This window comes from Lepisosteus oculatus, chromosome 1, assembly GCF_040954835.1.
Source record: "Lepisosteus oculatus isolate fLepOcu1 chromosome 1, fLepOcu1.hap2, whole genome shotgun sequence".
NCBI classification, from domain to species: Eukaryota; Metazoa; Chordata; class Actinopteri; order Semionotiformes; family Lepisosteidae; genus Lepisosteus; species Lepisosteus oculatus.
The window spans coordinates 66431274-66454120 of record NC_090696.1 but is presented as its reverse complement, the minus strand read 5'-3'; the positions used below and the strand labels follow the sequence as shown (position 1 = coordinate 66454120).

At 36.8% G+C, this 22847-nt stretch overlaps 1 protein-coding gene across 2 annotated transcripts in view; it reads left to right on the top strand.

The window, feature by feature from the left end:
- chrna8 (cholinergic receptor, nicotinic, alpha 8) overlaps positions 1–22847 on the top strand; it is a 117338-nt gene that overhangs the window by 45703 nt on the left and 48788 nt on the right. The gene's annotated exons all lie outside the window — the stretch shown is intronic.

Genomic DNA, 22847 nt, shown 5'->3' with positions numbered 1-22847 from the left:
CAGGGTCTGCCATTGCACAGTGCCCCTGGAGCAGTTGGGGTTAAGGGCCTTGCTCAGGGGCCCAACAGAGTAGGATTCCTCTGCCAGCCACAGGATTTGAACCAGCAACCTTCCAGTCACAGGCACAGATCCTTAGCCACAGAGCCACCACTCCGCCCTTGTTTAGAAATGTATTTTATACTGATACTTGTAAATGTACTTTATTCTCAGAGAAATAACCAAACTCCTAACCCTCCACTTCTCACCTTTGCAGATTACTCCCCTGAGGAACAGTGGGTCCCTGATGTATATTTCGGGACTAATCTGATCCTGTTGTGTTTGTAAAAATAAGTGATTTGAAAGCGATTTACGAAAGGAATAAAATGTACTGTATCACCAAATTTCAAACATTCAAACAATAAATAATCCAAATGGATTCTATCAAAAGCCTTTACAGGCTGCAAGATCAGCAAAGGTCAAGGATGACTGAATTGTATAAAGAAGAGGTGAGGAGAGATTGAACAATAAGAAGAGTATACACTTAGTATGGTCCCCCTTTACTTCAGTAACAATAAAATGGTGCCTAGCCATGGAGAGGGGGCCATGTTGATTGGATTCCTCTTAAGCAGAAAGGAGTATGGTATAGGAGCAAGAATATTGAATATTGAAGAAAATTAATATTTAACTAGTGCCTTCCTATTTTTATTGAACTAATGGCGGGAAGAATTCACCCAACTATTGGGTTGTTTTACTGTAGCTCTTGACTGTTGACTGTTGTAAAATCAAGATACTTAAAAAACACATGCAAATGTGAATTATCTGCAGGGGGTGAAGCATTCAGCCTGACAGAAAAGGAAGCTAACTCGTTAGCTATCTCAGATTAATTGTAAGGTTCCTGGAGGAGCAGCACACTTGAGTTTTGAAACAGCGGGCTGCCTTTCATCTGTTCTGATGACAAAGGAATCTGTTTGCTGGATCTCCTTATTCATACAGAGCAATATGCAGGTGAAGTAACAGTCTTTCAAACTTATTTGTGGAAAAAAGATCAAACAGAATCAGTAGTGGTAATTATTCCTTACAGTATATTATTCTTGTGTGGTGGCTACTAAATAGTCACGATCGACAACCAATATACTGTAGAGTTAATTCGTGCTTCTTGATTAGATTTTCATTGTTTGGCTAGTGTAGACAGAATAAGAAATTATCTGATTTTGACAGACAGCCTTCAGAGGTTCCCATAGTGTGGCCACAGAGATATTGTCAGATCTGTTTTTCCGCTCGAAAATGGGGGTTAGATTTAAGATTGTGTTTCCATTTTTTTCTCCTTAGACCAAAAGGGAGTTAAATAATAATGGACTTTTCGTGTCAGAAACAGAGGTCGAGAGCCAAGGAGAACAGGATCAGAAATAACAACTGCTAAATATTTGGTTGATTCAACAGGCAGAAGGCCTTTCGTTTATGAACATAATCTGTTTATGTTTATGTATTGTCAAGTATTGCTGATGGTCTGATTAGAATGACAGAGAACTGTCTTTGAGAAATAATAATCTCCAGGAGCATAAACAACCAGTTCATAAACCTAGTCATGGCCTTGAGACTAAGAAACATACTGTATAGGTAATAATAATTCCTTACACTTACAGCATACAGCGCTTTTCTGGACACTCTACTCAAAGTGCTTTACAAGTAATGGGGACTCCCCTCCACCACCATCGATGTGTAGCTCCCACCTGGAAAGTGTGACGGCAGCCATAGTGCGCCAGGACAGTCACCACACATCAGCTATCAGTGGGGAGGAGAGCAGAGCAATGAAGCCAAATGATAGATGGGGATTATTAGGAGGCCATGATTGTAAAGGCCAGGGGAAAATATGGCTAGGATGCTGGGGTTACACCCCTACACTTTTCAAGAGATGCCCTGGGATTTTTAATGACCACAGAGAGTCAGGACTTAACCCTTTTACAGTATAGTGGCCCCATTACTACATAAGCACATTGGGAACCACACAGAGCACACTAACGAACTCCTCTTCTAGCAACAATCTTAGGTTTTCCAGGTAGTCGCACATTCAGGTATTCACCAGGCTCACACCTGCTTAGCTTCAGTGGTCTGCCAGTTGTTAGTTACAGGGTGATATACCTGTAGCTGCTGGCAATATTGTATGGGTAGACAACTGATCTGATTAAGAACATACAGTAATGTCATGATTGTGCTGCATGATCAAATGACACAGAAAGTGTTGCTTATACCAGCTTTAGAAAGTATCTTGCACCACAGTGAAGAGAATGAGGACTATATACTGTATGTTTTATTTTGATGTCTGAACTTGTCAGACACATTCGGCATTTAGCACAGTTCACAGGAGTTTCCACAAGAGGGTTAACAGGAAGACTGTGAAATAGTTATATTTATTTATCTATCCTTGATCATCGAAAAGTGTCACTAATCCAGCTAAGAAAGAGCTGAGAGACAACAACTGGTATGCAAGATTAAGCCATGCTTTTTAGGTTTCAGAGTATTTCTAGTGCCAGTAGAAACCGAAACAGTAAAATTATATGTGGTTCTTACATTTGTGACTTATACTGTGTAATGAGTGTGGACCATTTAAAATTAATTCTGAAAAATAATGCCAAATCAACCTCAGGCTCTACAGATATTTTCAAAAATAATCTTATTAAGTGTCTTGAGTATGAATGAAAAAAAAACTTGAATTCTAAAATGTACAGTTAGTAAATTAAATTAACAAATAAATCAAATGCAGCTTAAACCAATGACTTTCAAGGTAAGCTTGGGGATGGTAGAAATTTCGGCATTAATTACTTATACTGCAGTATTTGAAGAGCCTGATCCACTTTAGAGCTGCAATTTCTTCTGCACACTGAATCAATCACCCATAAGATTTGCAGAAAGCAGAAGCAAAATGCCATCAAATATTTTAACATCCATGTTCTTCAGTGTTGTGGGAGCAAGGCAAGGCAAAATATATTTTCACGCTGTTCTCTCCCACGCGGGCCATGATTTTCATTCTCCAGTTCACTCAGCAGAGTTACACCAAACCTAATTTTCAGCAGTCAGATGCAAAATTTCTCAGAGGACCAACTTCAGAAAAAAAAAGGTTTGGTCAGGTCATGCTTGGGTTTAGTGAGACTTCTGTATCTAAAATCCATTATGTGCACAAAGAGTGAAGAAATCTGGGATACCTTTCTCAGGGGAGTAATCTGCAAAGGGTGTTTTAGGTATTCTATCAGCAATACAGTTTTCCAGACCATCCCTGATAAAAAGAGTACACCAAGGGTGCCTTCAGGATCTGGCTAGTGGAAAAAAGTTGGCTGTTATACTGTATGAATACGTTACTGAGGCGTTTGTCTTAATGGAACTATTAATCTGATTTGCTAAGTCTTTAACTTCAAATCATACAATACTTTTGTTTTGAGTGACTTCAGACTGGCATAAAACAAAAGCCTGTATTGTTGAAAAAATCCTTAAGGAGCTCCTTTCGCATTAACCAAAGCACCCCAGTCTGGGTCCAGAAGGTCCAGAAGATTTCCTTCCAATTTGAACACATTCATTAAAAAAATAAACACAAATACACTGTATTTTGTTGCTGTAACCTGCATTTGTATTATGAACATACAGTACGGAGTAACAAAAATGTAAAGCATACAAGTAACTCAATAGTGATGAGTATTATGTGTGTGTCTGTATTCAGTATCACAATAACATAATTCCTGAAACATGAAGCAGATCATGTCAATATTAGTGTTTTTGAGTTGCTTTAAGACAGCAAAGCAAATATCAATGCAAAAAGTGCTGCTCGTTCTGTGAACTAAAGGCAAACAGAGTCTGACACTAAAGTACACATTTGAAACCAGAGAAAATGTGTATTTATAAGAACATAAGAATGCGAGGAACACATCCTGCTTACGTGACTGCTAAATGACCCCAAAATCTCATTTGGTCACTCCTTGAAGGATTTCAGATTGTTGTATCCAACAACTTGACTGTATATTCTGTTCCATGTATCTTCTCCTATTCTATTTTCAGTCCAAACTGAAAATAAATGTAGATATTTAAGATACGTAAACACAATAAACATCAAGATATTTAATCATCAGACATCAGAAAACTAAAATGTAATTTTATTTCCAGCAACTGAATTAGGAAGCACAGGGAGAATTGAATGTCTTCAGTTTGTCAGTGAGCCCAAAGTTTTCCATCACTTCCACAGACTGTTCTGCATAGATTACCTTAAAGAAAAAATGAAATAGCAGGTATGTGACACACATCAGCTAAATACCAAATACAGACAGATAGAAAAGATAGAAAAGCTTCTGCTCACTGTAGCCTGCAGCTGCCTGCTAATGAGGAAGAATAGATTTCTGGATTTCTTTCCCTTTTCTTTGCTTTTCATGATATTAAAAGCAGCTTTCAGTCCCCATCCCCTGTAGGTACAGTATGTCAAATACATACAGCCCTGTTTTCCACCCCCAGTGTCAATTCCTGAAAGCGCTGCCCGGGGAATGTGATATTAGCAAAGGTTTTGAGGGCTGGTGAAATCTGCCCAAAATGTAAATGAATAACTGTCACCCCATTCATTAGAGCCATCTGCTACATATAAGAGGAGAGTCTCGTTATTTCTGTGTGTGGAAAGAGAAAGAAAAGATTGCTTCATTTTACAGCAAGAGGTTTTAATCAGCTTTTGGCTGGCGTCTACATTTTTCTCAGAAGTTTCGAGAATCGTTAAAACAGGCGTTGATTTATAACCGATGAATTTAGTTACTCTGCTCATCCCGGCATTGCGCCAAGTCAGGGCCCAGGTTTGAACAAACCATTTTTTTTTGCTATCACCTGGCTTCAGCAGCCATTTACAGAAAGTATCTGAGGGAAAAAGCTGTGCTGTATATGAACTGATATACTGTATTACTATATTCTGTATGCTATTTCTCCCTGTAAAGTAAGGAAGCAAGATCCAGCCTATTTAGAAAAAAATAGATTATCTACTGCAGACATTTATTATTGGGCATCATATTTTCACATTGGGTACTGCATTTCAAACATTCATCTTTTTTATGTAGCATTTTCCCTTGTTTATTGCTATTGCTAATGTTATGGTGACAGCATAGCATTACAGTATGCTAATATTTGACATCCAGTTAGTCTGCCTACATGTATGGAGTCCTTGGTGTATTTTTGTTTGCTTAATAATGTAACATTGTATTTTTCAGAATGACAATTTTAAGACATTTCCATTTTTTTAGTATTCTAAACTCTTGAGGAGCAGAGAGAAAAACAAACAAACAAGACGAGTCACAATTATCCTGAGAGATCATGAAAAAATGTTATTCCTTTGCTTGGTGTTCAGTCTGTAGAATAATTCTTGTAAAACCATATTCAGGCTTTGAACTGTTATTTCAGGTCAGTTTGCTTCACACTGTTGTCTTTTTGATAATCATCACAGCTATGTAGCATGCTTTTTGTTTACTAATGATTAGTACTTATTAAATGTGTTTTAAAAAGTAAAATCCCCGACAGTTCTTTTCTTTCGTTGAGATATTCGTTTTTGTTAACTAGGTTGTTGCTTTAGGGATTTTGACATTACTGTATTTCCTGACTCTCACTGAGATAAAAACAAACTAATCGTTTTTAAAGTTACATGGGCATAGAACAGTTTTCTGAAGACTTGCAGATATTGAGTACTATTGTAGTTTGTGAAGACCTGATTTATAGGTACTTAGTTTTGTATGCAGCTTTCAAATGATGTTTTATAGTATATATTGCCTTTCTTTTTTCTGTCTTGTTCTTGCTGTCAATTGGATACTTTGTGAACGAGGGTTTTGCAACCTACTGGAGAAATAACTACTGTATTGTCTTAATCAATGCTTTAATTGTGTCATCACTGTGTAATCATCTTTTTAGTTTCCACACAGCTCTGAATCAGGAGCGCTGACAAGTCAAGGGATGAATCATTGTTCAACAAAAGAACCAACAACAAGCTAGAAATCTTCGGTTCCAAAACTTTGGATGAAGTCAAATTAGCCCCCCACACAACAAAAAGCGTGTACAAAAATGAGCCTCTAGTGCCAATATATTTCTTTTTAATACATTTAGAATTATTTTTGTTATACCCATCCAGTATGGAATCACTAATTGCATGTTTTACATGTCTCAGTTTGTGTCTACAGTATTACATCTCCAGCCACACTGATGGGAAAAACAAGGAAACACAGGCAGCCTCCTCTGACCCTCCTGCCTTTGATCCACTCATCCTTTAACACATAACAAGCAATACAGCCCCGTACTGGGGCCTCAGCATCAATTCGAGAAGAGACACGTGCAGTAACTCACCATCAGCACCAAATGCTGTCTCAGCCTGCAAGCATCCTGTAGGCCACAGGGGCCACTGTGTCACTGAGAGCCAAAGCTTTCTTGTCAACTAATCCCACTTCATCCTGGGAGGTGCTCGGGCAATGGCTAGCTGCCCCTTGAGGGGAATCTTTGTCCACGTCGATTACTGACAGGACCCAGGCTCGAAACTGTGACCACAGAGCACAGCTGGAGCTTGAGCAAGCGCTGTTACTGGTTAAGTCACTCAGGAGGCCGAGGTGTAAGCTCTTGAGGCGTAACACTACAACCTTGGTTTCCTGGATCAAAACAATCCTGGAGTTCATCATATCTTAATAAGGAACGTTTGAAGTACGTGTGTCTTGTCATTTGAACTTCTAAAAAATTCCCTGGACATTCATTATATGATCTGGTTTGAAATCTCACCTGGTTGGACACACTGCATTACTTTTACCACTTACTGTAATCTTTAAAGTTCATAAATCAACTCTTAAATGTAAAAAAAACAAACATTTTGCTGACATTTTTTCAAGAATAGTCATAATTTGCGTCTTGCATTCTTATTGGCAGACAAAGACAGATAGGAAGAAGGTGAAATACACAGGAGCATTCAGTAAAATGAGCCATATGGTTCAGGGCCACAGGCCCTAACAGAAATGGTTGACTGGGTTTCGTTTACTCAGCCTTATCAGCGGTGAATCTGTGAACGCATGACTACATTTTAATTAGTTGACAGCTCAGGACAGCTGCTTCAGTGTAATGGTAACTAGCTTAGGGAATTAGGTGTTAGAAAAATTAAGGTAAGGCTAGTTAAATTGCTGTATTGTGCTTAGAACTGACCTCTTTCGTGTGGCATAGCATGAACCCCTAACTGATCTTTTGGATGGCTCGGGACAAACAAAAGAAATGGAAACTTCTAGAAAGTACAGTAAAACAAGCTTTGCAGAAACTCCAGCAGTGGTTTGGATGAATAAGATCCTGCAAGAAGTTCATTACTGTGACTGTGGCTGAAGGCACAAAAAAGTGTTGGAAAAGTGCCTTATGACCCAGTGATTTGTGTCGCCCAATGGCAGTAGCCTGACAGCGGTACAAACTGATAAGTACAAGTTCCTGGATACCCTGTCCATGCACAGCCATGCTGTGAAGATCACAAGAAGACGTATTACATATACTATAATACTCTCAAGATGATTTGTTATATATAATTTTTTTTTTTAAGTTTTCCAGGTGCCTCTACGATCCAGTTTTTGTAAGACACGTCACAAGCCAGTTGCGGCCTGGAAGTCATGAGCACATACAGTACAATAATTGACAGAGCACAGCCAAGGCCTCTTATGGAGAAACCAAAGAGCACCCCCTGACGCTCGCCCCAGGTGTCTCCAGACATGTAGTGACATCAGGTTGACAGTAGCTTTACAGTTGTGTGTCGACCAGTAGGTGGCAATCTTCCCTCTGGTCCAGAATTTCCAAAGAAATGGTCGAAGATGGAGACAAGGGACATAAAATTGTTTGATGCCTCATCCCTCAGAAGAGATGTTATGAGACTGATGAGACAGTGGGTCCCATACTATATGTAAAGCTTTATCTTTTAGAGTGTAAATCACTAAGATTCACTCCTGATCCCAGAGAGCTATTTTGGTTTCTTGTTTTCATTTCACCTTGGACACTTGATGACTGGATTTGAAATGAATATTCCTTTATTTGGGTTATATTACCACTGCTTTCACGTCTTTACTCATTGAGGATTATGCAGTAAGTGACATGTAAAATTATTTTAACACAGTTTCTGTATATGTATAGATTATATTTTATTAGCACTTTTCTATAAAAACAACTGACTAATAATGCAAAACAATGGAGGTCAAGATTTTAAAATCACAAATGGAAAGTCAAAGCTGAGACAAACATTAAAAGCTTAAACAATTAAAGATCAAACATTGTTCTGTTAATTGAAAGCATTCATGTCAGAAAAATGACTTCAAGATAGATTGTTACAAAGAATGAAAAATTAAAACACAGCTGCATTGAAAACCTCATGAAAGCTCAATATTTCATATCAGAAGAAGTATAAAGTATATTATTCCATTTCTGAAGCTTAATTAGAATTGGTTCATTTCAAAGCAGTACACTTGAAAAGAAGCTTTAAAACCAGAACAGATAAAAACTAGCATCACTCCTTATGGCAATTTCCTTTCTACTTCCTTTCATGACAAGAAAGTGGCGCACTACACTGCGCACTGCATTAATAAATCAGCTCATAATCTGATCTCAAATATCCAGTGAATATTGCAAAGGCCATTTTGACTGGTCAAGTAGGCGTACGTTAGCTTGGAAGCACACCAAACAGATCCGTATCAAGCAATATGAAGCACACAGGCTTAAATGGCTAGAATCAAAATTACTATACCATTAAAGGAGAAATAATGGCAGTTTTTAGTTTTGGCTGGCTTGTTGCATAAAATATGCAGTTTCCTAAAGGAAGGAGTCTAGTTGTTCGCAATTATTCGATATTTATCCGATAGCAAAACTTTTTGTGGTTCCAGACAATTAATATTTGTTTGAGATGGTGCTTCTGAGGTGGGCTGTGTTTAGATCCTTATAACTGGGTTCTAGATACTCAAAGAGTATTTTAGGATCCATCACATCTATTGTTTGCACCTGTCTCACTGTTGAGAGGGGAGTGGAAGACATTTTGCTCATCTGTGTCTGACACTGGAATTCGGCAGCGGGACAGAAAAGGCTGTCATACGTTTGGCACTTGAAAGCTTTACAAGCATTGCATTAACAAAAAAAAGTCAGTAAAGCTTTCAGTGAAGGAAGATCAACTAATTGATACAATTTCTTTGTTATTTTGGGTTGCAAAAGAAAGATTGATTTTTCTTTTGGTTTAAATTCCCTTGTGACTAACCCAGTAGTCCAATAAATTAGATTGTACAACATCAGGAAAAAAAAATCCCTGCACAATATTGCACATAGGTAATTGGCAGGACTTAATGAACAGAAGAATAAACATGTGAATTAGCAGAAAGTGCTCAAAGATCTTGATCTCTTTAAAGAATCTGTATTTCGGTTTCACATTGTGTAAATTAATGATATTAGCTTTTAGTTATTCATTGTGTTAACCAAGGAAATCCATTTGAGATTAACTGTCTTAAAAGCAGTTTAAAATAAAGGGCCAGCAAACCACAAAGTAAAACAAAATCAATCAGCTCTTAATTAAGTTACCTACTGTATTTCTGTTGTGTTTGTTTATTGTGGCAAACGCCACCCTTTTAATAGCACTGCAGTGGCACTGGTGTCTTCCATATACAGTACTCATCCTGGAAAAAAAAGTACTCTTTTTTATATCTACTGCAAAATCATTTCAGACTCTCATCTCAAACTCACATTACATATTGGAAACATTCTTTCAAGGGTATCCTACAGTATATTTCGATATAAGAAAATATACACTCTGACCAGGAAGAAAAAGAGTTTGCTGTAAATGAAAAATGAGAGACAATAATTGTCATGCACTGGAATAATATTGTAATCACCATTAGCGTTAGTGTGTTATTTTTTGCAATGGCCAATATACAGTGTGGGGAGTCAATTGCATTAACAATATCAATTTATCAAATATATTCACTAGAATTCCGTGACACCCTAAATTAAGATAATCATACAATGACATTGAGAGTAAGTAGTGTGACAGGAGAACACAACCAACATGCAATAGTTGAATAGTGGAAATAATAATTTGCTAACATCTAATGTTTAGAAGATAAAAAGATAAGTGATTTCAAATGGTCAGTTAAGAATGACTGATTATACTGTATGTATACTGTGTAAGGACTACTCTGTACCGTTCTATTGATTGTTTCGGTATTACCTAGTATTCTGTGTATGTTTCAGAGCTGTTACTCAGGTTTATGTTGTGCACACTCCCTGAATGAAGAAAGATATGTTAAGCAAGCTTGTAACAATGAAGACAGTATTCCCAGTGCTATGTTATGTGAACATTAAAAGGCAGGGACTGAACTGAATTAAATCACTGCAAATACAGTATTTTTCTTTTTTTTAGGGTATTGCAGCACCTAAACTACAGCAAATAAACTAAAATACCCATTCCATTTATTAATATGCAGTTCCAAATACTCTTAGGTCTTATGTAATAGAAGCAATCTTATACCAGTTATAAGGAAGGTTACAATGAACAATAAGTCATTAAATTAAGACACTTTTAGTGTTCTTTTACCATAATGTGCTGTCACTTTCAAAAGCAAAGAAGTTAAGACCCATTGTGCACGTTATACACATTTACAAAGGTAATTATTGATTGGTTCACTGAGGAAAAATGAAAATCGGAAAGGCACTGTGTTACAGTTGAGACTCACCCCATTTGATCAGAGTGTAGAAAAACTTTATCTCGCATACGGTATACTGCATGACTGAACAAAATGTTTCAAATAGCACTTGTGCATTAGCAGCAAGGATTAAAACATCATGATTCTGGGTTACTACTAAACGTTACATTCCTAATTTGTGCACAGAATACTGTACTGTAGGTACAGTAGATATACAGTACTGAATTTCTTCAGATTTTCCAACTCCATGAAGGCAATTTTTTTTCTGACCAAATTAGAGACAATAGCCCTTAGAATTGGTACATCAAAACAATCTATCTTACAAGACAGGTATAGATTCTTAATTAATAATAGTAAACTTTATTGTATGTAATGTTTTCAAAAGCAATCACTACAAAGTGCTTCACAATACATAAAAAGCACATTACAGAATATGAAATAAAATTAAATATTGTCATTTCACAAGTAAACTCGATGATTGCAATGTTAACCAAATGGAATCCATTATTTTCTTTACAACCTTGTTTATATGACCTGCTTTATAAATCTGCTGTAGATGGAAACTCAGGGGCAGATTTAGTGCCTTCTTTGTACTGTAGCATTTGCTCTCAATTGTTTCTCAATTAACAGAAACATAATTTAACACCAAAATAAAACAGTTCTTCTGCACAGATTTTTTTTAGATTTGAAATTTATAGCATATAACACTCAGCAAGGTAGCATAATTCAGCTTATACTGTTCAGCTCCAGAGTTACCACAACAACACTTTAATCAGGCACTTCACTGTTTTCTGAAAAGCTCCCTATGATGAAGAGCGGAATTTAAAAATGTAATGTTCACTCTCAATTAGCCAAAAGACAGCCACGTGCTGCAAATGTTAAGACATTTGTGCCCTTTCAAGCCTAAATCTTGGTACAGTTCTTTATTAAAGTAATTAACAATCCAAGGGCAATTAGCTTTCCCTTGGTAAAGCAGCAAAAGAACCAATTAATTCAGTGTTATTTTGGAAACATGCTTGTCATTTACCATCAACCAGCAAACGCTACCAAGTGGGTGAAGGATTTAATGAGCGGTTATAGGAACCATTGACCTTCATATGTCTTGATTTTCTGTCAGTAGATGCTAATTTGATACTAAACTTGATACTAATTTGGCCAAGTTTTTTTGTTGCCTTAGAAATGGAATGAAAGTTAATGTTTCACCACCTGAAAACAGGAAAATAAACTGCAGCAATCTTGTGTCATAAGTAATTTACATTTCAGAAAGTCAGACATTTTCACATTTTTACTTTCCCTAAAGTATAAATCACGTGTAGCCGTATTTGCCCGTGTGTGTTGATGCTTGTATTTGAGTGAGTTTCCTTTGATTTGGGCAGCTCGTGATTCACTCAGCTCAATTGTACTGTAGATGCTCTTGTATCAGGCTGAAGGATTAGGTTTGGATGTGTGTAATTGGTTCGGTGGATCTATGGGAAGGGTACTGACGCTAAACGTGACAAATTCTTTATGTGCTCATTTTCAGCGGAGCAGCACACAGATGCCGATTGTTAATCTTCCATTCAAGGATAAATTCCTTTCATTCAAAGTTTATATAAAGATCTTCCGCTGTTTTTACTCCACATTTAACATTTATTATTGTAATGCCTTTTGATTATTCTCCTCTTATTATCACCATTATTTCTTCCATTCCACAGGGTTTGTTTCTGAATAATGTATTTTGAATATAAATAATGTTATTTGTGCCATCATATATTTGAGTCTCAGAAGAGCAGAAAAGGTGCAGTTTATTTCAAGGAATTCCTGATGAATATACATCACATGGATAAAGTGGAGCCCACATTATGAATATGTCTTATCATCTTTATTAAGTTTTGATACGGAAATATTGAGGTCTGTGAGGCATTATAGACTGAAAGAAAAACCAAATGAAGTTAAAAAATGTTCATGACATTTAAAACAATTATAGCACAAAGTAAAACTTGTATGTAGTGATACTGTATATGTTCTTCAAATATCCATGTGTTGCACACAATGAATATGACACAATGAGTTTATTTGTGTCTGATATGTATTTTATTGTAAGGCCTGCTTACAACATTACATTACTGCAGACAGTCATGTTGAGTAAACTACTGTGGTTTCTCAGGTATAAAGAAATATCTACTGGCATACAGATACAGTTAATGTATTGTATCTGCAAATAAAACATTATCAGGCTCATATTTTAAAGTGTGTCATGAGACTTTTTACACAGAGATTTTGGGCATTTTTCCATTTTTCTCCTTTACTTTATACTACAGTATGTGCTGTTCCAGTAACTGAGGGGTAGCGTAGAGGCACGTATTGTAAAAGGTTAGCATGGTCAGGTACTGTATACCTGTGCAAGGTTTTTTATCTATATCTGCTGGCATTTTCCTGTCCCATGGGGCCACATTTACGAAAAACACAGATACCATTGTAACTCTGTTATAGCAGATGGGTACAAATCTCTTTTGTTGCTGACATATTACTTACACAAACATGAACAACATCTATAGGTGAAGTCTATCTCCTAAAAAGCACTGCTTCCAGACTGCTGTATTTCACCTTTTACATTTTGTAAATGTCAGCTCAAGGTGTTACCGTATGTTCTTAGCATCTCAGGGTTTTTAGCAGTTGCCTTAATAGTATGACAGCATGTTCAATTTATGTTTCCACCGGTTGCCATGGTGACAGGAGTTTGTGAATAATGTACTCAACCTAACGTGCTTGCACTGACAAAGCATTCTCTTGGTTAATAAATTGTTATTTTAGATAGCTCACATCTTTTATTCCGTGCAGAACACAAGGCAGCTCTTGGTCAGTTAAATTCTAGCTGCTTTATTGTGGGTTTGTGGTCCACAGCTCCCTAAAGCTAAAATTCATATTTTGATTATTTTAACAGCCAGGATGAGGATTCTTGTGTTGGGACTAGATATGCTCTGATGTCAACTGTAATAAATAAGGAGTATAAATACAGTACAGTAAAGAAGGTAAAAGAGTTTAAAAATCAGGTCTTGATGCCAGCTTGCAAGCAAAGTTATACAAGTGAAATTATAAAATAGGGAACCTGAAAGATTTATTTACTAAAATGAATAATGAACATACTAATTATTAATTATGAACATTTGCAGGCCACTGTACAACAGCTTGTCCTCTTCAATACTGAGCTAAATGGTTATCAGTGGGTACATGACACTCCATATTGATATAACTATATACAGTACAGTACACCCTTGATGCAACAGCATACATTTCAATTTTATTTTATCTGGTGTACACATATTCTGTTGATATTAATATCTGCATGCAATTGCAGTAGATGGCATTGCAATAGAAACGTTCATTTATAGGCATCCTTCTGACTCAGTAATTGAAACATTCTTTTCACATTGATGAAATCATGCATGCATATCCTTACACTGGTAAGAAATTATGAGATCTAAACTTTATTGCTTAATTATGAAGATTGATTATTCCATAGCTAAAGCAGGTTTATTAATTTTATAACACAAAGATGTTGCCCACAAACACACAAGCATGCACATGTGAGCACATTTAATCGTATTCATTGAATAAACAAAAGCATTAGAAACAAAACAAATGGTAGCAGTATCAATACTTATCTGTTGTATTTTTCATACCTCTCAGCATATAAACAAAGCTTTTGTCTATATACAGTATACTTTTGGTGAAATGATGCTGCTGTACAGTATGTAGTAATTTACAATGTTTAACTAGTTTACACATTTGATATGATGTTTCAGAACTTTGAACAATGATTCTTTTTCAAGTTTGATTGAAGATCATTGTATATATGTAATTAGGGAAAACTCTGAATTTAATTATTTCATTGTTCCTGATAAATAAGTTAATACAGTGCTCTCGCAATTTATATACTTACAGTACGTGGACGGCTCAGGCAAATAAAAAAAAAATGAAAATATGCTGTATTCTCTGAAGAATTTGTCAAACATGCCTTCAAGAGCTAGTTAGAGAGCCTATACAGTTGTGTGATTTACTTTTATTTACTATTTTTATACTTATATTTAATATATTGTGTTACTGTAAGAGATTAGTAGGGTGTTTTTATCAGGGTTATAAGGGAAAACTTGACTATACTGTATGTGAATCAGGCTTTACACTCTACTCAAATTCCCTAACCCCCGTATTAAGTTACTGTACTTGTAGCTGGTTATAACCAGTTTATATTCTGTATATACAGTAAACTATGTTTTTACTGCATTGTTTGATGCAATATGAACAGAAAAGAATGTGATAAAACTGTTATTGTCAAATGAGTATGTTTTGACCTTAAAGAAGTCTTTGACTGCAGAGGTATCAATATTGTCCTTTCATCCTTGAAAATATAGGGACACATAGTTCTCATCTTTTGTCATTATTCTGTATTTCTTTTATCAGACAACCTTGGTAAAACCGCAAAACACCTAAATTAACATCTGAAATGAAACAGACTGATTTCATAGTCTGACCCCCATGTAAATCCCCTGAAATAAGCAGGACTTTTAATTGGGATTTTTAGATTAATGAAGACCAGTAATTTGTCAGATATTGATGTTTTTGCAAGAGTACAGTAATATTAGCAACTGTGTAGTAAATTCAAAACAGCAAGACTGTCCATCCATTCACCATTCACTTTCTTATGGTTTTATCCAATTCATGGTCACAGGGGAGCTGGAACCCGAGTCTAGCCTCTTTCTTGCCAAGCATAGAAAGCAAGGAAAGATACTGTACACCCTGAATGGGACAGCAGCTCATCACAGGGCAGGCTCAGACATGCACAGTCAACCTACTGTACCAGTATATCCCTCCTCTGGACTGTGGGAGATAACAACAGCACCCAGAGAAAACCCAAGCATACTGTTCATGGAATTAAACTCAAGGACTCGGAGCCTCAGCACTGCAAGGCAGAGATGCTGACCACTGCACCACTGTGGTGCCTGGAAACAGCATGACTGAGCACTATAAAATATATGACTTTTTCAATTAATCTGTGGTCTCCGTAAGTTAAAAATTAAATTATTAAAACGTAACAAATAAGTAAGCTAGAGTAGACCAAGATGATGTAAATAGAGACGATGCAGTATCAGAAGAATACACGCCAATACATTGGGGAACACAAAAATATATAGTAGTACAATAATTGTTGCAAAAACAGCATACACGTAGAGAAAAGAAGATTAGTAATACATAAGCAGTGCTTAGCCCTTCAGAAAGTGAAGTGAAGTTATCTGGAAAGGTTTGGTTCATGAGATAACCAGCTTACAGGTTGTATATCCACATTAGTACAAGACACCAGGCATCTATCATGCACTTTACCTGCAAGGCTTAGGGAGTACTTTGATTAACAAGGATTTCTTTTGCTACAAAGCTTAAAAATCAGCTTATAACAGCAACAGGGAGCACTAAAAGAACAAACTTAGCTGTAAATTTAGTGTAATATCAATATTAGGCCACATGTCTAATCCACTTCTTCACATTATTGCATGCTTCATTCCAAATTTGATACTTCTGGATGTTTCTAATTCAGACTCATGAAATTAACACCAAATAGTGATCTGTTACTGAATGTGCTCTCTGGACGAGTGTAGTTGAGTTGTGCTAAAGCTGAGTCCATTTTCCCCTTACTCCACATCAGAGAATATAAAACTGCAACACAATCAATGTTTCTTATCTCAGTTAAGACATTCTTCTCTTTATAAATTATTGGGAAAAAATATTACATGCACAGTGGTATCAGTATAAAAGCAATAGGAGGCACATTTTCACACAAAGAACGATGGTGTTTTGAAATACTGTAAATGGCCCGGCCATTCCTTTCCATCTAAGACTGTGGAATTCCTGATGAAATGGCTGGACAGGGTTCTCTGATCAGTCAGTTCCTTGCAATAAGATTAGCATAATGGGTTAAACAGCCTCCTCTCCATCTCAGACTTTAAGTTCTTATACTGTATTCTCAGTACATCCTTTTGATTAAACCCCCCTTTGAGTTGTAATAAAGAATCTGTTCGCAAAAATGGTTTGGGGGTTTATGCATTGTCAAAGGATCCTGAAATGAAACGTTAGTCAATCAAATCAGGTCAGCAAGGTCAAGGGAAGAGAAAATAAACAAACACCTTTCCACTATCTGGAAACATACTGACCTCAGCCAACTTGCAGCAAACTAAAAGAGTTTTTTTTTAAATTAGTATTTACTTAGCAGTGTCCTCATTTGTTGTGATCTCTCCCAGTTTGCTTATTTTACTTGCCTGAAGCACCATTTTCAATGCTTTATTAATACTCAAATGAGTCTTTTCCTAGACATATGCTTGCTCAGCCAAGCGCAAAGCAGTTTGATTCTTAGACATCACTTCCAAAAGAACCCCCACCCCCAGCAACACATAATCTACATTGTCAGCCTATGGTCAGGCCACTAAAATTATACATTAAAATTTACATGGCGTCAAAATCACTCGACAAAATAGATCTTTAGGAGCATGTTTGCTTGCAACAAAACAAAGTGCATGAGGAAACCAGTAAACTGAAGATAAAGAGAAAACCACAAAGAAAGCAATCAGGATATTTCAACATTGCAATATAACCTTTGAAGTGAGACAAGTTCAACTTTTTTATCTGATATTGCACTAGATATACTGTACCAGTATTAAAGTATCATCAAGAAGTGTGGTATTTGCGTTGATCACTGTAATAACGTTTTGAAGGCTTCAGTAAAATATCACCTCAGCTTCTGCACAGCAGATTCTTTTCAAGGCACCAATATCTTCGAGATAACATTATGCTTAAAACAGAAACACCGTATCCCAAATGTACAGTGTGCAAACTAGACCATATGACTTCATATAAAATCATTTCTCTTACTTTGAGTCAGATTACATAAAATCACTTATTCAGCATGTTTTTTTTTTCTGTCAGGAATGTGCAACATGAATTTTTGAAGTCAGCATATGTTACAAAATGTAGTGGTCAGGTAGTAAAATGACACCAACCATCGCCACAGCCAGCCAAAATAAAAGATTCATTTTGGAAAAATGATGAACTTCCTTCATAACTCCAGTTTTCAGCAAATCCTTTTAGTCAGATGAGTCCAAGTAAGTGTGTTTTTATTTATTAGCAGCACTTTGCTGCTGAGCCATGAGCAAGGTACTTTACCTCACTTGCTCCAGTCCACCCAGCTGTCTTAATGGGCACCAGTATTGCTAGGGGCAAATGTTGTCTGATCGCTTCACACCAAGAAAGCAGTATAAGCTCTGGCCCAGTGAGCCAGTGAATGGCTTGAATGGAATTACCTACAGTACCTGCAGCTCAAGGCAAAACAGCAGGAGGCAACAGCTCAGACTAGGAGTGAGTGGCAGCCTCAGGTGTTGGAGAATGTGCACTAACAAAGGTAGTATTTATAGAGACATTAACTGGGGAACAAACAAGCTAGATACTGAAAGCTGCTTTTTTTTTTGACACACACACATCTAAACCCTCTGCTCCTGTCTGCATTTCCATTTGCATAACATCCAACAAAAATGTTTAAGAAAACAATTCCATAAAGGAGGTGATTGATTAGCAGCTTTCTAAAACACTGTAGCTTTGCATTCAGTGTGAAAGACTGCAGGAAAACAAAAATACAGGGTATTACTTGAATCATTTTTGTAGACATTGTACTCTGTATTTATAAAGCACTTCCTGCCACATTAGGTTTGCCACATTTACCACACTTTTTCAGACAATTTTTAAGTCCACTTATTTTTTGTTTGTTTCTTTATTAGCCCTACACAACTTCTTGCATTAGGAATTCATCTTTTTGCATACCCCAGCTTTTCTCCATGGAGACACAGACAGGGAGAAAAGCCTGGGGTCAGAGCGCAGGGTCTGCCATTCTACGGCACCCCTGGAACAGTTAAGGTTAAGGGCCTTGCTCAGGGGCGTAGTGGAGTAGGATTCCTCTGCCGCCCATGGGATTTGAACTGGCAACCTTCCAGTCACAGGCACAGATCCTTAGCAACAGAGCCACCTCTCCGCCCTGAGAGCCACCTCTCCGCTACATATACTTAAATATGTAGTGGCACATATTGATTTAGTTTACATTCAGTGTGAAAGACTGCAGGAAAACAAAAATACAGGGTATTACTTGAATCATTTTTGTAGACATTGTACTCTGTATTTATAAAGCACTTCCTGCCACATTAGGTTTGCCACATTTACCACACTTTTTCAGACAATTTTTAAGTCCACTTATTTTTTGTTTGTTTCTTTATTAGCCCTACACAACTTCTTGCATTAGGAATTCATCTTTTTGCATACCCCAGCTTTTCTCCATGGAGACACAGACAGGGAGAAAAGCCTGGGGTCAGAGCGCAGGGTCTGCCATTCTACGGCACCCCTGGAGCAGTTAAGGTTAAGGGCCTTGCTCAGGGGCGTAGTGGAGTAGGATTCCTCTGCCGCCCATGGGATTTGAACTGGCAACCTTCCAGTCACAGGCACAGATCCTTAGCAACAGAGCCACCTCTCCGCCCTGAGAGCCACCTCTCCGCTACATATACTTAAATATGTAGTGGCACATATTGATTTAGTACATTCACTTTCAGAGAATAAAAGTCAGTTTTTTGCTCATATCTCTTCAAAAGATTTAAAATTAAGGGTGGCACGATGGCGCAGTGGTTGGCATTGCTACCACACAGCACTGGGTCCCTGGGTTCAATTCCTGGGATGCTATAGGCATGGAGTTTGCATGTTTTTGCCATGTCCGCATGGGTTTCCTATAGTTGCTCTGGTTTTCTCCCACAGTCTAAGGACATAATAGTTGGTTAATTGGCTTCTGGAAAAAGGCCCTGCCCCTGTTGCGAGTGCATGTGTGTTTGTGTCTGTGTATGCCCTGCAACGGACTCGTGTCTCATCCAGCCTGTATCCTGGATGAGACACGGATAAGCTCCAGCTCCCCGACGATGCTGTATTGGATAAACCAGTTAGAAAATGGATGGATTTAAGACTTGGCTAATCTAGGATAGCCCACTTTTTTCACCTGATAGAACCCTGTATATGTTGCATAAACCATATGTTTTGGAGAATTCTCATGCTGCAATGTGAAGTGATGCTGAATAATTATGGGAGCATTTACTTCTAAATAAGAAGACAAAACATTTCTGTAAACATCAGAATTCATGCCGCTGTTGTCACATCACTATAAAAGACAAGTGTGCCATTTCCAGGGTTTTCACATTTTTAATTCCTATTTGTTAAAATATTCAAAGGCCCAGCTTCTTGATTCATTGAAATATCAAAAGGGTATTGAGGTTAGCATCCTCTTCCCAGGTCTGTTTTAAAGAAGGTCATTGGCATGGCAATAATGAAAACATGTAGTTCATTTAGTTGATTTATAGATATCATGTTTTCCCAGCCCACTTGGCTTTAACTTTGCCCTATATACAGTATTTCATATTTAAGAAGAGAACATGGTAACTGTTGTGCTAAACTTCTGCCTTTGTAACATGACACAGTTCACTATACAATCTGAGAACTTAAATGCATGCCTCTGCAAAGATTCAGTGGGTTTCTGTGTGCTGTGTTTTTCAATTCAACAGATAGACATCTTGACAATAGACCGAAAATGAGAGTTTGACCTTGACAGAGGACTGAAAAAAATCTCCCCATCGCGCTTGACATGGTTTCTTTCATTGCTCTGGTTTTACAATCGATCTGAAGCTGACCAATCTTATTGATACTCTTCAGTTCTAGAAATTGGCTTATTATTATTTCTGTTGTCTGCCTGCAAAAGATAGAAAAAAGTACACTTACAGTAAGGTCCTGTTCCATCAGAAGATGGGCTCTTCTGTTTTTTTGATGCAGCTTGTAGGAAAACTATAATAGAGATCTGACAGAAACCAAAAAAATTGAAAATATTCATGTTTTGTTATTATATTGCAAATGTTACATCTGTCTTGGTCTTTCATGCCTACATTTATTTTGATTAAAGAGTTCCTAAAATTAGACAACTCACAGCATGTCCTAAATTCTAGCTGAATTAAGGTTAAAACACTTCCCTTCAGAAACGCAGTATTATTAGTTCAAATTTCAACAATTTCCTGTCACTCTATTTTTATGTATCCATTAACTCCGCTGTTTCCATTATGTGAATATTATTTTCAGATTTTATTTAAAGATGACCAATTTTTTGTTTAGGTGCACTGGGCACTATCATTAAACAAAGATAACAGCAAAGTTCAAAAACAGCATTATTACCTTTTACTGTAAATTACAGAAGCTCAATGAGATGGAACTCTTAACCCAGATGGACAATTCAGTCTGAGTTTTTATAATTAGCAGTTAATTCCTGCTGTATAATTTCTCTTCCCAGAGCAATAGTTTGCATTATTTATGTAAGTCTGAAATTAAAAAGCTGACTTTTTTTGTGAGAAAAGAAAAGCCATTTTGAAACAACTGGAAAAGCATTCCAACGTTACTTGTGCAAGAAATAAACAGGCACATCTCAATGTTGCATTGTTGTCAGATATTATTATTAATTCCGAACATTTATATAGAGTTTTTCATCACAAAGGATCTCAGAGCACACAGGAAGTGATCCATATATCCACTTCTAAAGTGCAGTATCCACTTGCATGCATATTACTATTTATAGTAGTCACAACTACTATAAATACTATAAATTCCCTGTCTGTCTTGAAAGCAACCAACTTCTTTTAGTCATACAGTAAATGCGTCTAATGGCTGTTTTTCACCAATATACATTACCTACCTCTAAAGCTGTTATTGATATGAAAAATCTCTTTTTCCAATACTACACTTTTTTCATGACCTCAAACAGTCAAATTACAGAATGACTTTACTCTCGGTATGCAGTGGGTACAGGGCGCCATTTGCAAATGAAGATCTACTTTTTAAAGATAAATTCACCAGACAGCAAGACTCTGTTTATTTGAAAAAATGGTATTGCATATGTATAAACTGCTATGAGTTAAGCATTGTGTGCCTGTGGAGATTAAATATATTAATTTCATATGCAAGACAGCATTTAGAGTAACTTTGAATAAAGCGTACAGTAGATTTAACCACTGGAGAAAATTCCTTTTAATATTCAAATGTTACTGCTTCTTCTAAGAGTGGTTACAGGCTGGAAAAGTGTACGTACATACATACTGTCGTTGTGCTCATGAAAGTTAAGAAGAGAGTCGATAAGGTCTGAGCGATGCTACTGTACCAACGCTACAATATTATTGTACTAAATGTCTTGGACAGCTGTTGAAATAGTTACACCAATGGATTCTGAGTAATGTCTCTTGTTTCCTTGAGATACCTTTGAGCTCTGTGAATGTAATAATCTTCAGGACTTCTAGTGCACAAACACTGCCTTTTTTATACTTTTTAATACAGAATTGTACCCATTCACCCATCCCTACCTGAGGCCCCTCACTCCTTCCTTCTTGAACACCTCAGTGAAATAGTCAATTAGTACATTAGCTATTTCCCTTTCGTTGTCTAGATTTTCCCCATTATTGTCCCTCATGTATGTTACTTAATCATTGATTGTTCCTTTACTCTTGCAGCCCTTTGATTATTTATGTTTTTATCCCTCTGTCTTGGCCTTTCTAAAATCCTTTTTGATGAATTAAAATGAATTAAGTTTTGTGCTTTCAGCCTTTAGTTCACTACATTTCTTCTCACACAGTGGAATCCCAGCCATTTCTCTTTCTGCTGCTTATGTTTAATTCATTCCTAATGAATAATAAAATTCATTGTTATTCCAGCTAGCTCCATGCAGTTTAAAGCACACAACAACAAAAAAAAATCATATTTCTGCTTATCATGTTGTATTATTCAACATGGCTGAATTCTGTTATACGGTACATATGAACGTGAAAAGCAGGAAATGACTGTTTATTGTTATAAACAATAATAAAAACACAAATTCTGAGAACTCAGAGTCATACAAACGCACTTGGCACCATGTCAATAAGCCCATCTGGTGTCCTTAAAATCTTTGTTGCTGGGAAGCTTCCTGAAGTACTGCAGTTTGCGATTATCAGTGTGGATCCCTAAAAGCACCTGTTGGTATTTCCTGCTGTGCCCTGCCCCAATACATAACTTTAAGGAAATCAATAGATTTGGTCGACATTTTTGGTAAATAAAGCTTTCTTT